The following is a 21,354-nucleotide window of genomic DNA, read 5'->3' as shown; positions in this document are numbered from 1 at the left end:
TTTGGGAATTGTATCTCCTATAACCGGATCCTGTTTGATTAGATACCAGTTCTTATTGATAATTTTGCGTACTTTTGACTCTTGTTGGTTATATTCCAAGATAAATCTGAATTTGCTGTCTGACATATCCGTTCTGCCCTCTCTGTTTTTTTGCTTAAGCAGATTATCCCTTGTTTTCAAGTTGCTTTCATTTAGAGCTTTAGTCAGACATGTTTTGCTGTAACCTCGCTCTCTAAATCTAGTCAAACATTCCATTTGTGCTGTTTCTAGATCGTTAACGTTACTGCAGATGCGTTTGATTCGCAGTAACTCCCCATAGGGAATGCTTTGCACTAAGTGTTTTGGGTGTGCGCTTTTGGCATGGAGAATAGCATTCCCTGCCGTGGGTTTTCTGTGGAGTCTGGTATCTAATTTATCTTGGTTAACAACAAGTTCAACATCAAGAAACACCACACTGGTTTTGCTAATGTTGGCGGTAAAGTTAAGATTTAGATCATTGATGTTAATAGATTCAATAAATTTTAGTGCTGACTCTTCAGTGCCCTGCCATACCATAAAGAGGTCATCAATGAATCTCCACCAACATTTCACGTGGGTTTCTAGAGTCTCCATATAGTTCATTTTAAGAATATATATATATATTCACTGAAAAAAACATAGGTTTCACACATGTTATAGTTAGCTGGACATTTTACTGATAAAAAACCAATGAAATTCCCCCGTTATAGTTACTGTAGGCAACTATAACTCACGCGACCGTAATCCTCTGCTGATGCTAATACTGTATTTAGACACTTATTTGCCCATTTCTTCTTCCATTAAATTTTAGCTATACATATATTACAAATATTTTTTTTTCATAAAGACACATATGTCATCAGCAGAGGATTACGGTCGCGTGAGTTATAGTTGCCTACAGTAACTATAACGGGGGAATTTCATTGGTTTTTTATCAGTAAAATGTCCAGCTAACTATAACATGTGTGAAACCTATGGTTTTTTCAGTGAATTTGCAAGGTTTTTTAAATGCTAATTCCTAACTATAACGTGTGTGAAACCTATGGTTTTTTCAGTGAATTTGTACGTTTTTTTAAATGCCAAGTTACTTCACGCCATTTGTGGCGTGCGCGCCCACTTAACGCAGTTCGTTCCGTGCGCGCACAGTGAGCACGCGGTGCGCTTCGCGCACCGCGTGCCCACGTTACGCTAGATGGGCCATGAACGCACGATGCGCTTCGCGCACCGTGCGCACATGGAAGACATATGATGAGCATCCTTGTGACAGGTAAAATGTATGTTTTATTTTGGCGTGATAAACAATGCACAAATGCCCTTCGGGCACCATTTGAACACGGGGTGGGGAGAATGTGGATATTTTTTTTATTATTATTATTTATTACCGTACGCGTACGGTAAGCGTAATCGTCGAAATTTTCGAAAAAATTAAAATTGCCTTTTTTCACTTGGGGGATCGTTGGGGAATCCCTCGACATGGCTAGGTGCTTGGGAGCTGTCTAAACAGCCCCTTTACATGTTTTTGCACTTTGTTTTTCAACCCCCTGTCAGAGTGCGAGAGAGAAAATGGCGGCCGCCGCTTCCTGGTTTCGACCGATTCGAATGTTTACTAAGATCTAACGGCCAATCAGAATCGCGCTCGCGCACGTCACCGTACGCGTACGGTAAGCGCACCGTAAGCTGGCTCAGATATATATATTGATTTAAAGGCTATTTTCTCAGAATCTACTGAACACACACACATCTATTCACCGAAAAAAACATAGGTTTCAGAGAAGTTAAAGTTAGAAATTATCATTTTAAAAACCTTTGAAATTCACTGGAAAAAACATCGGTTTCAGGGACGTTATAGTTAGAAATTATCATTTAAAAAACCTTTGAAATTCACTGAAAAAACCATAGGTTTCAGGGACGTTATAGTTAGTTGGGCATTTCACTCGTACAAAACCAGAGAAATTCGGCCATTATAGTTAGTTGAGCTAACTATAACTCGCACCCCTGCAATGCACTGCTGATGACATCACATATTACATCATTTATGACATGGTCAGTGACATCACTGATGACATCATCCAGTAACTGTGTTTCTGCAAAGTTTAAATATGTTTATATATATAATATATACGACGGTGTATTGAAGTATGAGTGGGTGTATGAGTGTCTGAATGGATGATTTAGCAGGTGCGTGACTGACTGTATGAGTGAGTGATTAAACGTGTCTTACTGAATGCATGGGTTAGTGAGTAAACTGTGAAAATGTCTGTATCAGTCTGTCAGTTGGTGTGTAAGTGGCTGCATGGGTTGGTGAGTAGCTACATGAGTGTCTATATGGGTTATTGATTGGTTGTCTGAGCATCTGTATGGGTGCCTGAGTGTCTGTGTGGGTGGGAGGTGTGTGACTCTGTGCATAGATGTGTGAGTGGGTAATTCACTGGGTGTATGGGTTCAAGAGTGCATTTGTGAGGGGCTGTATGGGTGGGTGAATGGGTGTTAGTGAGTGAATGGAGTGTCAGTGGTACATGTGTGAGTAACTACATATGTGAGTGTTGGAGTATATAAATCACTATATGTGAGAGAGTGATTGTGAGAGTGGCTGTATGGATGAGTGTGTGCTTGTATCAGTGATTGTATGAGACAGTAGGTATGTGTTAGTATCTAAACGAATAAGTGAGGTGGTGTGTACAACTATATAGGTGAATAAATGGGAGTGTGAATGATTCTTTGCATGATAGACTAGGTGTGTGAGTAACTATGGATGAGTGGCGATGTGTGACTGTCTGTATAGGTGTATGAGTGCAAAGGATAGTGCTGTATTGATGAGTGACTGCATGTATGAGTGACTGTATGGGTGAATGAGTGGACGCGTCTGTATACCTAGTAATCAGTGAGTGGGTATGTAGTAACTGGTATTGGTGTGTCTATGGTTTCGAAAATGGTAGTTTGCATTTTAGAGTGGGTGTATCAAAGATTATATTAGTGTGTGAGGAGGTGCATCAGATCATCAAGTGGATGATGTCATCAGTGATGTCATTTGAGATGTCATCAGTGATGTCACTGACCATGTCGTGAATTATGTAATATGTGACGTCATCAGCAGCGCACTTCGGGGGCGCGAATTATAGTTAGCTCAACTAACTATAACAGCCGAATTTCTCTGGTTTTGTACGAGTAAAATGCCCAACTAACTATAATGTCACTGAAACCTATGGTTTTTTACAGTGAATTTATATGGTTTTTTAAATGCTAATTTCGAACTATAACTTCCCTGAAACCGATGTTTTTTTTCAGTGAATTTCAATGGTTTTATAAAGGATAATTTCTAACTACAACGTCCCTGAAACCTATGGTTTTTTCCAGTGATTTTCAAAGGTTTTTTAAATGCTAATTTCTAACTATGCCTACAGAGGGAGGACATATGAAGAAACGTGCAGAAAGAAGCAAGAGAAATGCAGAAAGAGGCAACAGACGTCCAAGAAAGATGAAGAAAAGTGCAGAAAGAGATATGCAGAAAGAACCAACAAAGGTGCAGAAAGGGGCCTTGTTTCAAAGTCATCCTGTGCCCCCAACTTTTTACTGACTGGTACTGGTGGTAACTGAAGTTGAAAGTACTTGTAGAGCGCACTGTGACCAAGCGGTTTCCTGGCGCTAATAGATTACGCAGGGCAGAGGGAAAGGCAAGGGAGGTCAGTGAGAAGGAAACGCTCGGGCAAACAAGTGAGTCTTGAGTGCCTTCCTGAAATGTGAGTAGGTGGCAATAGATCTAATAGAGAATGGAAGATCGTTACAGAAGCGGGGGGCAAGGACAGAAAACCTAGTACCTCCTGCTCTTGACTTACGGAAACGGGGGACGATGAGAAGAGCCTGGCTGGAGGAGGGAAGTGTGCGACTGGGGGTGTAAGGAGTGGCCAACGAGTTGATAAAGAAAGGAGCAGTGCGGGCGCGGGCCATGAAAACTATGCATCCCATTTTGAAAAGGGTGCGATGCAGAATGGGAAGCCAGTGAAGGGATTTGAGAAGGGGAAAAGAGTGATGAAATTTGGGGAGTTGGTAGATAAGGCGAGCCGACTGATTCTGGATGGTCTGGAGGCGCCGCAACTCGTAGGCGGGGACACCCACATAGAGACAGTTGCCATAATCCAAACGAGAGAGAACCATGGCTAAAATAATAATTTTAAGGGCATCCAGGGAAAAGAAACAAGAGATCTTACGGATAATCCGGAGGGATAAGAAACAAGAAGAGACAACGGAGCTGATCTGAGGGCGCATGCCAAGGGTTCTGACTGAAACAGAAGGGGCCGGGGGGGAGCCAAGGCTGGGGGGCCAGAAGGCAGAGGACCAAGGGCTAGAGGTCCCACCAGTCAGGATCAACTCCGTTTTATCCGGATTGAGTTTAAGGTGGTTTAAACTCATCCAGTCAGAAATAAAAACAAGTGTAGTTTGAAATTTGAGAAGAGGATTGGGAGAGGAAGAAAGATCGAATATTAACTGGAGGTCATCCGCGTAATTATATACGGAGACCTCCATATTGAGCAAAGAGGCAATGAGAGGGTAGATATAGAGGTTAAAAAGGAGAGGGGAAAGGGAGGAACCCTGGGGATCCACACAAGACACCGCGCGCGGCGGGGCAGAGAAACCAGAAAGCTGGACAGCCTGCGACCGGCCTTGGATGAATGACGCGAGCCAAGAAAAGGCGGTGCCCTGGATGCCCGCCGCCCTGAAACGATCGAGAAGGATGGAATGGTCGACCGTGTCAAAGGCGGCGGATAGATCAAGAAGCACCAAGGCTTGGGGGCAGTTGGAATCCGCCTTGTTCTTGAGCTCGTCCAGGACAGAGAGAACCCCTTTTTCGGTCGAATGAACCGGGCGGAAGCCAGCTTGGTGGGAAGCCAAGAGATGGTTATCCTCAATATATGTTGACAGGCAAGAAGTATTATGGCTCTCAAGGATCTTGCCTAAATACGGAAGCAGGGAGATGGGCCTAAAATTAGATGGGAGGGTAGGGTCGGACCCAGGTTTTTTTAAGATAGGGATGACCGTGGCTGATTTGAATTGAGACAGCACTAATCCCTGAGAAATAGATGAATTTAAGAGAAACAGAGGGGGGTCAGGGCAACCAGCAAGAAGCTCTCTAAGACGCGAGCCGGTCCACAGTCGGCAGGAGAGCCCGATTTGACCTTCATGAGCAGAATCAAAAAAGATTCTTTTGAGATGGGGGGGAAATGGGCGAGAGAAGAGGTCAAAAAGGGAGAAGAAAAAGGGGGAGGTTGAGAAGATGGTAATGGGATATTCAATTTGATATTAGTGAGCTTATCAAAGAAATAGTCATTGAGAGAAAGACAAAGAGTATGTGAAGGGGTGAGATTGGGATTGACTCTATCAGATGCGGCCAGGTTATGGACGACAGAGAAAATCTCCTTAGGTTTGTTGGCCGCAAATAAAATTTTGCCAGAGAAATAATCTGATTTGGCTGAAAGGATCGCTCTCTGGTAGTTGGTTAAAGCGGACCGGTATTGATCCCTCAGGGCGGGACAGTAGTTGCGCCTCCACTGGCGCTCTGACTGGCGGAGAGCCAGTTTACGAATTTTAAGATCGTTAGAGAACCATTTATTGGCTTCATGGAGGCGACAGGCTTTGACCGTCCTGAGCGGTGCAATCCGATCACAAGAGGTGGAGAGCCAGGTGTTAATGGCGTCCACTTGAAGGTCGAGGGGAAGGGCCGATAGGTCCGGAGAAGATTTTGTCAGAGAAGAATGAAGGGAATTGAAATCAAGCCGATTCCAATTACGGGCAAGGACGTTCTTGGGCAGGGGAGACTTGTCAATAACTGCTAAATCAATAGAAAAGGAGATTAAGCAATGATCTGACCAGGTACAAGGAAGAATAGTGGTCGGAGAAAGGACCAGATTGGCTGACCAAATCTGGTCAAGAATGTGACCATGAACGTGAGTGGGGGCGTGAATATGGGGGATGAAATTGAGACAACGGAGAGTGTCGGAGAAGTCTTTGGAGGCGTGATCTTCCCTAGGGTCGCCAGGCCAATAATTAAAATCGCCCAGCAAGAGGACTGACGAATTATTGACCACAAGGGTAGCTAGAAGTTCCTGTAGATCGGGTAAAAAATGGGGCGTTGTGTAAGGCGGCCAATAAACAAGAACTATAGTGAGGGGAGAAGACAGGTTAACCGAACGGGCCACGACAAAGTCAATTTTGGGTATAAGAGGAAAGGGCAGGGGCTGGAACTGAATAGAGGACCGGATAATCAATGCCACGCCCCCACCGACCTTCTCATCAGGGCGATCAGCCCGAAGTATGTAATACGAATCGGGGAGAGCAGATAGAACATTGGGCTGGGAATCGGCGGAGAACCAGGTTTCCGTCAAAAATAGGAAATCAGGGAGCTCGGTGTTCAGAAAATTGTAGAGCTCTAGCTGATGCCTGCCTGCTGAGCGGGTATTGAGAAGGAAGGCAGAGGCCGCCAACGGGGGACAGGTGGGGAGGGGGGGGAGAGGAGAGTGTGCGAGGGAAACAGTAGCCTGCTGACAGAGCAGGGCAATGACAGGGGGGAAACGGAGGGGGCAGCAATGTTCAAAGCCTGAATGCGACTGCACGTGATCGGACTAAGAGACCACGGACCCTGACAAGAGCGAAGCTGGCCAGAGTTGTAAATGAAGGCAGAGGCAGGGTTTGTGGCCCCGGGTCCCGACCGGTCGCGGACGGGAGCAGACGGGCTTGCCTTCGGCGCGCTGCCAGCGCGCCCGCTGCGCCGTCGGGGAGCAATGAGCATTTTATAGGAGGAGAGGAGGGTGGGAGGCAGCCGTGACTAGAGCGCTACCCCTGTCTTCTCCCAAGATGGCGACGACCCTCGTCTCTACTCAGCACCGGATCTACCGGGCGTGGACAAGAGCTGAGGTAGGAGCGGGCAATAGGCAAGTGCAAAATGCACAGAAGGAGCGCTTTTTAAAAGTAAGCGAGCGCGCGCTAATGAAAATAAAGTTGAGCCTTAGCACAGCACACAGCGTCAATTTTCAGTGCAAGAAGAATAAACGTTAAAAACACACTCACTCACTGCCCCCGGCTTCCGCCTCAGGGGTGACACACAAGTAATCTGTGTGGGAGTGGAGGGAGAGGTTTAAGTAGTCCGGGAGGGCGGGAGGCAGCCGCGACTAGAGCGCTACCCCTGCCTTCTCCCAAGATGGCGACGACCCTCGTCTCCACTCAGCACCGGATATACCGGGCGTGGACAAGAGCTGAGGTAGGAGCGGGCAATAGGCAAGTGCAAAATGCACAGAAGGAGCGCTTTTTAAAACTAAGCGAGCGCGCGCTAATGAAAACAAAATTGAGCCTTAGCACAGCACACAGCGTCAATTTTCAGTGCAAGAAGAATAAACGTTAAAAACACACTCACTCGCTGCCCCCGGCTTCCGCCTCAGGGGTGACACACAAGTAATCTGTGTGGGAGTGGAGGGAGAGGTTTATGTAGTCCGGGAGGGCGGGAGGCAGCCGCGACTAGAGCGCTACCCCTGCCTTCTCCCAAGATGGCGACGACCCTCGTCTCTACTCAGCACCGGATCTACCGGGCGTGGACAAGAGCTGAGGTAGGAGCGGGCAATAGGCAAGTGCAAAATGCATAGGAGCGCTTTTTAAAAGTAAGCGAGCGGGCGCTAATGAAAACAAAATTGAGCCTTAGCACAGCACACAGCGTCAATTTTCAGTGCAAGAAGAATAAACGTTAAAAACACACTCACTCACTGCCCCCGGCTTCCGCCTCAGGGGTGACACACAAGTAATCAGTAACTGACTCTGCCTAACCAGGCCTAGAGTCAATGCTATGCTAAAAGACACTTAGAATACAGTGAAACACCTACATACACTAGGGAACACTATGCGTTAGGGTACCCCTGTGATTGCTATGACCTCCCCTGTAAGGTCCTAGTACATAATAGGGCAGGGGGATTTAAACTACCTCTAAATCAGAGGTGCAGATAGATACTTCTTTAAGTAGTAGTCACGTTTGTAGAGTGGTAGAGAAAGGATGCTGGGCATCCGACCAGCGCTCAGGAATTCCGCTGCGTAGAACTTACAGGAGGTACCCCAACAATGGTGAAACGTCATTGTTCGCAGCCAAAACACTTTTCACATTGTGGGCCGAGCCCAGTTCCAGGCTAAAAATCTGAGTGCACTTATGATGCACAATCGCCGAGGATGGATTGGCCATTTAAATCAGCAGGCATTTCCCGGCAGGCGGGGTGGAGATTGGGTCACTGGAGGCCAATTTTTGAAGGTCGACGACCGGTGCCCCCGTCCACAACTCCCCAGGGTATATGGCAGCTGGCAAAAAGAGAATGTGTGGAAAAGACACAGGAAGAGAGAAAAAGAGACAGGAACAGAGAGTAAGACAGGAACAGAGAGAGAGAGAAAAATGTGGGAACAGAGAGAGAAAAATGCGGGAACAGAGAGAGAAAAATGCGGGAACAGAGAGAGAAAAGCAGGAACAGAGAGAGAAAAGCAGGAACAGAGAGAGAAAAGCAGGAACAGAGAGAGAAAGGCAGGAACAGAGAGAGAAAGGCAGGAACAGAGAGAGAAAGGCAGCAACAGAGAGAAAAAGGCAGGAACAGAGAGAAAAAGGCAGGAACAGAGAGAACAAGCATTTACAATGCAATGGTCTCGGCATTGTTAAAGTTAGAGCTATTGGCATTGCTCATGACACTCTCAAATGCGAGACCTATTGCATTTGCACCCACACACACAAAGCCACCCACACAAACAGAGCCACCCACATACACAGAGCCACTCTGCATCAAACGTAAAATAAGATGAAGCTGGAGACAAGGTCGAGAGCAGACGCACAAGACTCCGGTCCTTGGCTCCTGCGCAGCATCACACTCAGAAACTACAGCATCCATCACAGCCCCGGCTCAAACAAACTGCCAAACACTTCCAATGAAGACCTCCAAGGAGCACACAGCCCTGGTCAAGGACAGGTCCAGCTAGCAGAGAGGCGAACACGAGCAACGCCTCGAAGACCTAAGCGCTCTCGTGCAAACACAAGCTGCATTAAAATAGCACTGCAGGGCACGGCCCACAGCGCTTCGAAGACCTAAGCGCAAACACAAGCTGCATTAAAATAACACGGCAGGGCACGGCCCACAGCACCTTGAAGAATGAAGCGCTCTTGCGCAAACACACGCTGGATTAAAATAACACTGCAGGGCACAGCCCACAGCGCCTTGAAGAATGAAGAGCTCTTGCGCAAACACACGCTGGATTAAAATAACACGGCATGGCGCGGCCCACAGTGCCTCGAAGAATGAAGCGCTCTCGCGCCAACACACGCTGCATTAAAATAACACGGCAGGGCACGGCCCACAGCGCCTCGAAGAATGAAGCGCTCTTGCGCAAACACACGCTGCATTAAAATAACACGACAATGTTTGGGTGTGAATAAAATCAATCTGGCCAGTTTGCTACCACTGTTACTTTATTTAATTATTTTTCATATTTTTAACCTTTTATTCCAGATGCTGCACCTTAGAATTAAAATACGACATTTCCAGCAAAAATGATTTTCTTTTTTGGATCTATTTCACAGGGGAGCAAATAAAAGAAAGTAGAGGAAAGAGAGTGAGAACCCCATCTTGAAGTCTAGGTTTTCAGTAAGAGAAGAACTGCTAGACAGAAAGAGAGGGAGGAATGAAAGAGTGGGGGGGGCAGCTGAAGCGGCAGAGCAGAAGCGGACACTGTATTTTCTTCTCTAAGTAAGAAGGAAAAGACAGAGTCCTGTTACTTCTCTGCCGCCCGTGAACCATGTGAAATGCAAGCAGGAACAACATTGTTACCTTAATGCGAAGACAAGAAAACAAAAATAGCGCTTCACTGGCAAACTCTGTAAAAGTAGCGCTAATGTGTTTGGGTGTTAATTAAAATCAATCTGGTCAGTTTGCTACCACTGTCTTACTTTATTTAGTTATTTTTCATATTTTTAACCCTTTATTCCAGATGCTGCACCTTAGAATTAAAATACGACATTTCCAGCAAAAATTATTTTCTTTTTTGGATCCATTTCACAGGGTGCGCAAATAAAAGAAAGTAGAGGAAAGAGAGTGAGAACCCCATCTTGAAGTCAAGGTTTTCAGTAAGAGAAGAACTGCTAGACAGAAAGAGAGGGAGGAATGAAAGAGTGGGGGGGGGGGCAGCTGAAGCGGCAGAGCAGAAGCGGACACTGTATTTTCCTTCTCTAAGTAAGAAGGAAAAGACAGAGTCCTGTTACTTCTCTGCCGCCCGTCCTCGAACGCCGAGCTTGAGGGGTGAGGAGGAGGGGAAAGAGTGGGGGGGGGGGCAGCTGAAGCGGCAGAGCAGATGCGGACACTGTATTTTTCTTCTAGTAAGAAGGAAAAGACAGAGTCCTGTTACTTCTCTGCCGCCCGTGAACCATGTGAAATGCAAGCAGGAACAACATTGTTACCTTAACGCTTTTACTCACCGGACTTGAAACGCCGATCCAGCAGCAAGGAAGAGGCGACCCCACGTCCCGCTCCGACCGCGCACAAATGGACGAATCTTCCGACGCTAAAAAAAAGCAAAAAAAAAACACGCCCACCAAGTGTAAATGGGGCGGAGAGGGACGGGGCTTAAAAAAAGCAAAAGAAGTGAAAACACGTCCCCGAATCGGAAAAAGACGGGGCTTGTTTGGAGAGACAAAGCTCTTCTCCAAAGGCTGACCAGCATTTAAGAGGCCAGCCAATGGAGAAGAGGGAAGAAGAGGGGCGGGCACACAAGGGAGAGCGCCTCTCGCTTACAGCGAGAAACCACATCTGGCGCTGATGGTCACAACTGTGTCTCGAAGCTGCACCTCTGACAGATAAAATAACTTTATTTTGTGTTTCATGAAACAAGGATAACAGGAAATATTATCATTTGCATTAATTGGCTCAGTGAGAGTGTCATGACCTGCGTGAAGTACGGCTACCAACAACCCGGCCTCAAAACTACGCTTCCCAGAACACCCCTTTTCTCTCCCACGCAGCGCCAGAACTAGCGTGCTTACGGATTGGGCGGCTATATAGCCCCGCCTGTTCCAGGAAACGGGGCTTGACAATCTTTCCCGTTCCGATTCAACCAACGCACGCCAGGCGGACGGTGCTTCCCCGCCGGAGGTCGGGCGTGTTTCATCCTTCCAGGACCCCGTTCACTGAGAGGCTTCCCGTTCGAGACATTCTGAACTACGCGCCAGCGCCAGGCGGATGGTGCTTCCCCGCCGGAGGTCGGGCGCCTGTTTCCGAGACTTTCACGAAATAATCGACAAAGGATCAGGTAGGGCTCCTCGCGAGTGCGAGACCCTTGTTTCTCCTTTTTTCCCGGAATGAGCTGGGAACCGCCCTTAGGCCCTTTCACGCGTGCTTTTTAACGCGTTTACCCAGGCTATTATCAGAGAGGGGACTCACTTTGAAGCCATATTGAGCAGCTACACCACGCTGTGCTGAGAACAGCGTGAGTGAGGAACAGACTTCTCTGTTGGGACGCATTCCCCTCCTGGAGCCACCAGTACAAGGAGGATCCTGCACCAGACTTTCTGTTCATTTTCCCTTTGACGACTCCACAGATAAGAAGGGGGTTCCGTCGATCAAACCATCTCGCTTTCAGGTAGGAAGGGTGGGGAAAAGGAATCCCTTGTGAAATAGGGTAGTAGGCCCCACAGGAGAGACTACGTTCTTTCTCCTTAACGCCTGCCTTTGTTCCTTTTCAGTTGGTGCAGTTCTCCCACGACACGCCAGCGGAACCTGAGACTCTTCAGAGCAGCTCTCAAGAAGCGCCTCACAGAGCCATCCCTTGTTATTCCCTTCTCCCCCGGGGGGGGGGGGCGTCTGTCCACAGAGTAGTTTACTCCTCTCTGGGGAACGACGCGCTTTCGGGAAGGAAGGAACTTTCTTCTGACATCGTCCCTGCTGCCTTCTAGTCAGGTTAGTGGATTTTGCACAGTGGGGCTTCTATATCTGTCACGACAGATTGTCAAGCCCAAGTAGTTTAGGCAGCCCGGGCGATGGACACCAATATGGTCCTGAACTCATTGCTTGAGAGCCTTGCGGCTTTACAGCAAGAGGTACATACCTCACGCTTAGAAAATCAAGAACTAAAAAAGGAACTGGGGACGCTGCGTAGGGAGGTGGCATGCATTTCCCGACAGGAGAAAGGAAAAGTGTCGTATATCAAGGAGTGGACGCTTCCCCCTCCACTCACTACCACTTCACCAGCACCCGGGGGTGGGGCACAGGGTCCAGGAACTTTTTCCATGCCCTCTACTACAGCTCCCCATGACGGCACAGTTCTAACGGTCCATGTACTACAGACACAAAGCATTCCTCTTGCTCCTCCGGAGCGATTCTTCGGGGATCCCAAAAAATTCGAAATCTTCTTGAACCAGAGTAGGCTTCATTTTTTATGCCATCCGTCAGTATTCCAGGACAATGAGGCTAAAACCTCCTTTATGATGTCATACATGGGAGGGAATGCCGCCAGTTGGACCATTCCTTTGATGGAACGCAACGATCCAATGCTCCATAATTTTCAAGACTTTTGCAAGGAAATGAGAAAATTATTCGACCGCAAATCCCATATGATGTCTCTTGATAGAGAACTCCTAACCCTTCGACAGGGATCACAGGACTTGCTCACATATATCACATCCTTTAATCGCCTCGTGGTAGAAACGGATTGGCCCCAAGAAAAGAGGACAACGTTGTTCTTCCAAGGCTTAAGGGGCGAATTAAAAGACGTTCTATCCCAAGTTGTCCAGTTGCCAAATACCTGTGAGGAACTGATAGATCTTACGGTCCAGTTGGACCATCGTTTACAAGAACGAAACGGAGAGAAAGGAAGAACCGAGGTACGTTTTCCTCCGATACGCTCCAAGGCCTCGACTGACCTTCCGACAAGACCGAACGAAGGGACAGAGCCGATGCAACTAGGGGGACTGCGAGGACCGCTAACGCTAGAAGAGAAAGAAAAACGCCGGCAACAAAAGCTCTGCTTATATTGCGGGAAGAGCAGACACTTCATCCGAGAGTGTCGTGCCAGAGCCAACGCATCGGACAGACCAAACCCTTCCCTTAAACAAGCCGCAGCCCTTCTCCCACCGACGGAAAACTAGATCGCCCAAGACAGAAGGAAACCTCTGCCTTGGGTCCAAACATAGAAAAGGTCTCAGCCTCTCTTGCCAACACCATCCAGCCGTCTGTAGCGCATCTGAATGTGTGTATCACCTTATGGACCGGACCCACCACTACCGTGGAGGTGGCGCCCCTCCTGGATTCAGGTGCCACGGGGAATTGCATCGATCAACACTATGCCCGTGCCATCGGAGTTCAGTATATACGGAAACAAGCCCCTGAGGTCGTAAAAGCGGTGGATGGGAAACCCCTTACCTCAGGGCCCGTCCGATATCACACCGTTCCCCTCCAGATGCGGGTGGGAAGGAATCACCACAAAACTTTGCAATTTGACCTCATTGATGCTCCTCACTTCTGCCTCATACTGGGAATGCCATGGCTCACCCTGCATGACCCCGTTATCCGATGGCCGGAACGATCCATATCCCTTACCTCAGAGTACTGCCGAGAACACTGCCTTGCGGGATCTGAACTCACAGTGAGGGAGAACGGTCCATTGGCAGGTTTGTTGGCGGAAGGATGTGAAGAAGCCACCTACTGCTGCGCTACCACTCTACCGGATTAATATCAGGAGTATCGAAACGTCTTTGACAAAGAAAAAGCCACACGTTTGCCCCCCCCCCATCGGTCATACGATTGCCGTATTGACCTCCAACCAGGAGCAAACATACCCTGTAGTCGGGTGTATGCCCTCACCGAGCCTGAAACCCGGTACCTGAAGAATTATCTGGACGAAAACCTTGCTTCCGGGTTTATCCGGCACTCATCGTCCCCCGCGTCTTCCCCCCTTTTTTTTTATATCGAAGAAGGACTGCGATGAATTAAGAACCTGCATTGACTATCGGGCAATCAACAGGATTACAGTCAAAAATCGATATCCACTGCCCCTAATACCCGTTCTCTTGGACCAATTAAAAGGAGCGTGTAGTTTTACGAAAAATTGCATCTTCGAGGAGCATACCACATGGTTAGGGTCCAAACAGGGGATGAGTGGAAGACGGCCTTCAGGACCAAATTTGGACTCTATGAGTACCAGGTTATGCCTTTTGGTCTATGCAATGCCCCCGTCGCATTCCAATATTTCATGGACGAAGTGCTGCGGGGGTTGTTGGAAACCATCTGCATAGTCTATATAGATGATATCCTCATCTACTCCGAGACCATCCAGGAACATGTGGAGCATGTCAAAATTGTACTGGACAGACTCAGGCAACATTCCCTGTATGCCGAATTGGAAAAGTGTCTTTTTCACGTGACCGAGATAGCGTTCCTGGGTTATGTCATCAACGCCCAAGGATTTCAGATGGACGCAGGAAAAGTGGAGGCCATCACTCTCTGGAAAGCACCGAGTAATACCAAAGCGATCCAAAGCTTCCTTGGCTTCGCCAATTATTATAGACGCTTTATTAAGGATTTCTCGAGGATTATCCACCTCATCACACGTCTACTCCGAAAGAATACCTCCTTTGTATGGGATTCAGAAGCAGAACGAGCCTTTCAGGAGCTGAAGAACCGTTTCACCCAAGCTCCCATACTACGACACCCCGATCCCAGTCTGCCGTATATCGTAGAGACAGATGCATCCCAATTCGCCTTAGGAGGAATCCTCTCCCAAAGACACCCAGAAACGGGACAAATACATCCGGTGGCATATTACTCCAAAAAACTTACTCCTTGCGAAATCAATTACTCCATTACGGACAAAGAACTCCTCGCCATAAAAAGATGGCGACACTACCTCCAGGGGGCCAGTCATACAGTAGAGATCTACACTGATCATCGTAACCTGCTATTCCTAAAGTCCGCCAAAGCACTCACTCCCCGACAACTCCGATGGTCCTTATTCTTCTCGGATTAAGACTTTGTTATTAGATCCAGACCAGGAACTGAAAATGGAAAGGCTGATGCCCTGTCACGCATTCCCTTCCCGACAGAAGACACACCTGAAAGTACTACAGACGGTCCATCCATTCTCCCGGTAGAAGCCTTTCAACCCGAAACTCTAGCAACAACCTTTTCGGAATCCTTTTTAGAAAACCTGCAAGACTCACTCAAACATGTCGACCAGCAAGGTTGGATCAACGACAATCCTGAGAATCGTACCTATGAGAAAGGCTTTCTCTACCACAACCAAACGTTATACCTTCCAGAAAAGGCCCATCAAGAACAGGTAATATCTTGGGCTCACGACACAACCTTAGGGGGGACACCTAGGAGAAAACAAAACCATCGCATACTTAGAACGTTCCTTTTGGTGGCCCACATTGAAGAACGACACCAAAGAGTAGATCAGAAACTGCTCAGTTTGCGCCCAGAGCAAAACCAGCCATGCGAAACCTACGGGACTGCTTCGTCCCATTCCTATACCCGCACTCCCGCGGCACACAGTGTCGATGGACTTCATTGTGGAAATGCCCCCGTGCGACGGCTTCACCACCATCTTAGTGGTAGTCGATCATCTCACCAAGATGGGACACTTCATCCCCTTGAAGAGATTGCCTACTTCGGCGGAACTTGCAGTTGCCTTACTCCAACACGTGTTGAAGGCCCATGGACTACCCAGGGTTCTTATCACCGACAGGGGCTCCCAGTTTACTTCTCGGTTTTGGAAGGCGTTATGCACCACCATGGGAGTGGACACTAGACTTTCAACCAGTTATCATCCCCAAACCGACGGTAAGACGGAACGCCTTAACCAAGCTCTTGAACAATACCTGCGCTGCTTTTCTCTCCAGAACGCCATGGACTGGTTCCCGTTACTTTGGATAGCCGAGTTCTCCTACAATAACGCTGATCATGTCACTCTTGGTTGTTCCCCATTTTTCTGCTTATATGGGTTTCATCCTAACATGCTTCTGTTCGAATGGCCCGCAGAGTCCAAGCACCCCACTATAAAAGAACACCACGATCATCTCCGAATAGTGCTTAAAGAAGCAAGAAACCAGCTACAGGAAGCACAAACCACACATAAACACTACGCTGATAAAAAGAGAAGCCAGGCACCTAGTTATCAGGTAGGAGACCGGGTGTGGTTGGCTACAAAATACCTACGGCTAAAGGGGGTGGGTAAACTGGGCCCAAAATACATAGGCCCGTATAGCATTGAAGGTATTTTAAATCCTGTAGCCATACGTCTGACTCTTCCCCAGTCCTGGAACATCTACCCTGTGTTCCATGTTTCCTTACTTAAACCCTGTCCCAAAGATGTGAGACTGCCCGTACTCCCTCCACCTGTTGAAATAGACGGACAAGAAGAGTATGAAGTTCGAGAGCTCCTCGACTCCCGCTTAGTGAGAGGAAGGGTACAATATCTAGTGGACTGGAAAGGGTATGGGGTGGAGGACCGAACCTGGGAACCCTTATCAAACTTAAACTGCCCAAGACTAATCAAGCGATTCCATGCCACACACCCAGGAAAACCTGGACAACCGCCGAGACGACGGTCCTCAAGAGGGGGTACTGTCATGACCTGCGTGAAGTACGGCTACCAACAACCCGGCCACAAAACTACGCTTCCCAGAACACCCCTTTTCTCTCCCACGCAGCGCCAGAACTAGCGCGCTTACTGATTGGGCGGCTATATAGCCCCGCCCGTTCCAGGAAACGGGGCTTGACAATCTTTCCCGTTCCGAATCAACCAACGCACGCCAGGCGGACGGTGCTTCCCCGCCGGAGGTCTGGCGTGTTTCATCCTTCCAGGACCCCGTTCACTGAGAGGCTTCCCGTTCGAGACATTCTGAACTACGCGCCAGCGCCAGGCGGATGGTGCTTCCCCGCCGGAGGTCGGGCGCCTGTTTCCGAGACTTTCACGAAATAATCGACAAAGGATCAGGTAGGGCTCCTCGCGGGTGCAAGACCCTTGTTTCTCCTTTTTTCCGCGGAATGAGCTGGGAACCGCCCTTATACCTAGGTACTTAGGCCCTTTCACGCGTGCTTTTTAACGCGTTTACCCAGACTGCCCAGGCTATTATCAGAGAGGGGACTCACGTTGAAGCCATATTGAGCAGCTACACCCATGCTGTGCTGAGAACAGCGCGAGTGAGGAACAGACTTCTCTGTTGGGACGCATCCCCCTCCTGGAGCCACCAGTACAAGGAGGATCCTGCACCAGACTTTCTGTTCATTTTCCCTTTGACGACTCCACAGATAAGAAGGGGGTTCCGTCGATCAAACCTCCTCGCTTTCAGGTAGGAAGGGTGGGGAAAAGGAATCCCTTGTGAAATAGGGTAGTAGGCCCCACAGGAGAGACTACGTTCTTTCTCCTTAACGCCTGCCTTTGTTCCTTTTCAGTTGGTGCAGTTCTCCCACGACACGCCAGCGGAACCCGAGACTCTTCAGAGCCGGTCTCAAGAAGCGCCTCACAGAGCCATCCCTTGTTATTCTCTTCTCCCCCGGGGGGGCGTCTGTCCACAGAGTAGTTTACTCCTCTCTGGGGAACGATGCGCTTACGGGAAGGAAGGAACTTTGTTCTGACATCGTCCCTGCTGCCTTCTGGTCAGGTTAGTGGCTTTTGCACAGTTGGGCTTCTAACGCTGTCACGACAGAGAGTTATCAATGGCATCTGCTAACAGGTTATTATTAACAGGGATAATAATTACAATCTTTCTGCTTCTACTAACAGCAGCATTTCCATTAACAATGACCAATAATACAATTAAACGCCGACGGTGCCCCTTTAACTGCCGATCATTGGACAGTCCGCGCGTATCCAGTGATATTAAAGAGTTTTTGGGTGACTTCATCACGTCTTAAATCGATCGATCAATAACCCTCCTAACACCACGCTCTTTGCAGCGCCACAAAAATCTCAAGAAACATGAAATTCTAAATAGTGAAGTGATACTTTATTTTAAGTTGCATTATTTTTAATGAATATTAAAATATTTTGTGCATCGCATAAAATAACGTCTTCGTCACAAAACCGAAAAAACAACATAAAAATTTAGTGACCATGCAGGTCCCATCTGACGTCAGCAGGGAGCCTTCGCCCTGCGGTTTCATGGTGTTTTTAAATCTCAGGTGTAAAAGTGTCAACTGCATGGATAAAAGGCGGAGTCGGCCCTGCGAGAGTCGCTATTTGACCTGCATCTCACTGCAGACGTCAGCAGGAACCCGTCCCCTCTCTGGCTCTGCTATGCTGTTATGCGGAGGCCTCAGCATTTTTTTATTTTTAAGTATAAAAGGCGGAGTCAACTCTGCAGAGATTCTTTGGTTTGACCTGCAGGCCACTAAACGCACTAGCAGGGACCGCTCACCTGCTGGGCCTCATAGCGCCTTTACTGCACAGGTGTCACAATGAAGGATGAAAGGTGGAGTTGTCTCTGCAGGTTACTTCCGACATCACCAGGGAGTGAGTACACTCATAGTGGCCCAGACTCACTAAGGCTTTGGGGCGGCGCAGAGAGTGAGAGAAGGCAGTGTGTCCTAATTACTATCCGGTGCAAAACATGTTGTGTGCCGATGGGTGCTCTGTTCTCACACAAAACATGCTTTGTGTCGTTTGGAGTCAAGGGTGTGTTACAGGGACGCGTTTGTACACCCACGTTTTTGGCTGAAAATGAATGGCACCGATGCTGTGACAGCCGCGACCCTCCCCATAGCTGAATGATGTAAATGTAAATGTATGTGTCTTGTAAAGCGCACTGCTGCCCTGAGGCGTCCTGGCGCTGTAGACCGCTGGGGAACCCGTCCTGGCTATCCCTGTGAGATGGTCCCTCCTGAGTATCTCCAAGGTGAAACCAGGCATCCCTGGCGAATGTGGGGGGCCGTTGTGGAGATGAGGCAAGCTAATGCCCAGAGTCGCCGAGTGTGATCCCTGGTTAAAGTAGGCACCGAAGCGAGAATTATCGAGTCCGCTGGCCCTGGTCCACGACCCTGCCGCGTCGGGGATTGAACCCTGGTCCCGGGCCGTCCTCTGCTTCTGGGTCTGCTTCCTCTAACCAGTGAGCCACACCTCTCCACTCTCCACAATGAAAGACAGTCCTCCGTTTTATTGCTGCGGAGATAACCCCATGGGCAAGCAAAAAACTAGACAGGCAGCCACGGTTTATTTTTGCATCTCGCTTTCACTTTAGAGTGAAAGCGAGATGCAAAAATAAACATGCGGCGGAGCTTGTCTTTATGGGGGCATGTGTTTTGAACACATGGCTCCATACATGAGCACCAGGTACGTCACACAAGGACACATTTTTTGTTATGCTGGTAGGCACGGGGAGATCAAGTGATTTGCCCAAAATCACATGATGTGGAGTCGACCAAGAGGCTCGAACCTTGGATTCCAAGCTCCAAAGTCGGCAGTCTAGCTGTGGGACCGCCTTGTTCAAAGGGCGGCTGTGAGTGAGCAGCAAAAGAGACTGCAAGATCATTAACCTCCCGGCCCGCGCAACTCCTACAAGTGTCTGCCAGAAGTCATCTTTTGATGGGCCGACCCCCAGCAACAAAGGGGGCACTGCCCGAGAGGCCGCCACTGCCCTGGAGCACCCGATGTGCTCCTCGTCTCTTATGTGCCAATGGTTGCCCCCACCCCTCCACCTGGTGGCACTTTGCCACTCGGCGTTGCCAGGTTTCTGTAGTGCTTTGTTTCTTTGCATGTTGTTCTTCTGCTGGCGCAGTCTGTGTGTCTCACATCAGTGTCTGCAGAGTGTGTCACGTCCCAACAAGACTTGCTTGCAGGAAACGTGTGATTGAAGAGCCCTAGTTGGCCGGGATCCAAAAGTGCCTAGAAGAACCTTTTGCCCGCACATCTCTAGGCCCAAATGCCCACATCTGGAATCTGGCGATGGCCCTGGACCAAACTCCTCTGGACCGACCACCGCTGCATCCACTTCGCCTTCCAGAAACCCACCACACACCACCGCACCCAACAGATCCCCTGCCGCTGCTGGAGCAAAATCACCGAAGACCAACTACATACAAACCTCGCTCTCAGCCCACCCACCGAACCCTCCAACACCGACGACGCTGCCCACAGCCTCAGACGCTGGATCGAGGACTGTGCCAACACCCTTGCCCCGCTGAAGAAACCCCCCCACAGAGACACCAGCAAGAGGGCCAGCTGGTTCACCCCAGAACTCCTTGCCTCCAAGCAAGCCTGCCAGAAACTAGAGAAGGAAAGGCACAGTGAACAAACTCCGGACAGCCACGCAGCACACAAGGATGCCATCCGCAACCACCACCACCTCATCAGGGTGGCCAAGAGGACCTCCTTCAAAGACCGCCTCGACAACAACGCACACAATATCAAGGAGCTCTTCAACATCGTGAAGGAACTCTCCAACCCCAGTTCCAACACCAACAACATCCCGCCGTCGAAAGCCCTGAGCGACTCCCTCGCCACCTTCTTCCACCGCAAGATAGCAGACATCCACGACAGCTTCAACACCCAGACAACCCCAACAGACAGCAACACAACAGACCCTCTGCACACCATCGACCACACCCCCTGCTAGCCTGGGCCAACGTGAGCGTCGATGACACCATCAAGACCATGAGCACAATCCACTCCGGGTCTCCGTCAGACTCATTCCCGCATCCAGTCTTCAACAAAGCAAGCAGCTCCATCGCACCCCACCTACGCAACGTCATCAACCTCTCCCTTGAGACCGCGGCCTTCCCAGAGAGCTGGAAACACGCCGAGATCAACGCCCTACTCAAAAAACCCAAGGCAGACCCAAGAGACCTCGAGAACTTCCGGCCCATCTCTCTGCTCCCCTTCCCGGCCAAGGTCATCGAGAAAATTGTCAACAGACAGTTAACCCGATATCTTAAAGAAAACAGAATTCTGGACCCTTCCCAGTCAGGCTTCCGCAGCAACCACAGCACCAAGACTGCCCGCATCGCCCCCACCAACGACATCAGGACCCTGCTGGACAATGGTGAGACCGCAGCACTCATCCTCCTAGACCTCTCCGCCGCCTTCGACACCTTCGACACCGTCTGCCACCGCACACTACGCGCACGCCTTCACGCCGCAGGGATCCGAGACAAGGCTCTGGAATGGACCACCTCCTTCCTCTTCAGCAGAACCCAGAGCGTCCACCTCCCCACATTCCGTTCCAAAGCCTCCGAGATCATCTGCGGCGTACCCCAGGGATCCTCCCTCAGCCCGACACTGTTCAACATTTACATGGCCCCGCTGGCACACGTCACCCAACAGCATGACCTCAACATAAACTCC

At 49.1% G+C, this 21,354-nt stretch overlaps 1 protein-coding gene across 3 annotated transcripts in view; it reads right to left on the bottom strand.

The window, feature by feature from the left end:
• The window catches only part of COASY (Coenzyme A synthase), a 133,445-nt gene that overhangs the window by 99,173 nt on the left and 12,918 nt on the right, over positions 1-21,354 (bottom strand). The window contains exon 1 of one of the 3 annotated variants that reach the window (XM_085620535.1): positions 17,536-17,643. The exons of the other annotated variants lie outside the window; for them this stretch is intronic. The gene's annotated coding sequence lies outside the window, so the exon portion shown is untranslated. Of the gene's footprint in view, positions 1-17,535; positions 17,644-21,354 lie in introns of those variants that run through there. 3 annotated transcript variants of the gene reach the window in all.

The sequence above is a fragment of the Triturus cristatus genome, chromosome 1_1 (assembly GCF_964204655.1).
Source record: "Triturus cristatus chromosome 1_1, aTriCri1.1, whole genome shotgun sequence".
Classification (NCBI taxonomy): Eukaryota; Metazoa; Chordata; class Amphibia; order Caudata; family Salamandridae; genus Triturus; species Triturus cristatus.
This window is presented reverse-complemented; position numbering and strand designations above follow the sequence as displayed.